Genomic DNA, 1,222 nt, shown 5'->3' with positions numbered 1-1,222 from the left:
ACTGTCATTAAAGGGACAGAGTTAAAGATGTATCGCCATATAGTGGTGCACAAAATGAATTACACATGAGAGACTTGCGTCTTCTCTTTAAGCATGTGAGACCTATTAAGTGACATCTATTAACAGCAGCTAATAACTGTTGCATCTGAGCTTATTCTGGGTGGGCTGACAAATTAGCTGTCCCTGTTATATTGAATTACTGTAGAATGCAGACTGCAGAATGTCTGCAACCTCGATGTCCGTTTTTAAATCCACTCCCTTATAAATGGTCTCTAACTGGTAAAAATTTCTTTTTTCCCCCCTAGCTATATGTGTTTTTGTTTTTTTTTTATTCTTTGTTTTGCCTTTCACTCAATATTAAGCACTGATGTTCCTCCATAGCGACACACAGTGGAAGATAGAACGATCTACAGTTGTTTTTGCTTGTTTTTAACTCTTCGGCCTCCAATAACACATTTCCAGATACAAATAACACGAATCAAACCAACAACTTTCTCCTCTTTCCAGCTTTCTAATAAAAAATGCAGACACAACACAGAACCTCTCATTGGGTGCACCACCACTTATGTACTTATGAACTAATAGTTCTAGTCTATGTGAATGCTCTCGTTTCTTATATCATGGGATTAGACTTTCAAAGAATATATATTTATTATTTTGTAATATATTATATATGTTTATAACCTTGTTTATTATCTGGTTTTTGCATTTCTTCAAATCCTAACATGAGTTGTGGCTTTTTGAGGTTTTATAAACTGCATCTTCTATCATCTATTTTCGAGGGATTCTGTGATTCTGCAGGTGCGGCAATAATCAGGCCAAGGTGAGTCTAGTGAAACTGAGCCAAAGGGATGTAAATAATGCGCCAAGCGGGTTGAAAACTGTGTAATGTTTGATCCAAGCATTAGTTTAATTTAAGACATATTGGAAAAAAAATGTATAAATCGTGTGGTGCATATAAATGCACCATGAGGGATGCTCTTCCAAAAAAAAACCTGAGAGAGTCAGACTGTTTCCTGAATGGGTCAGGAACAGATCTGGCTGCCACCAGCCTTCAGGTGAGCTAAAAATGCACCATGTTACTTTAATACATGGGATATTATTTATATTTACACATGAGGTCAAATTGTTTTGGTAAAATTTCTCTAAAGATAAAATCATTTAAATCTGTATTTTGTATTTAAGCACATCAGGGGGTTTTCCTCATAAGTATTTGTTTGAT

Source organism: Cyprinodon variegatus, unplaced genomic scaffold (assembly GCF_000732505.1).
Source record: "Cyprinodon variegatus isolate N-32 unplaced genomic scaffold, C_variegatus-1.0 Scaffold1190, whole genome shotgun sequence".
Classification (NCBI taxonomy): domain Eukaryota; kingdom Metazoa; phylum Chordata; class Actinopteri; order Cyprinodontiformes; family Cyprinodontidae; genus Cyprinodon; species Cyprinodon variegatus.
This window is presented reverse-complemented; position numbering follows the sequence as displayed.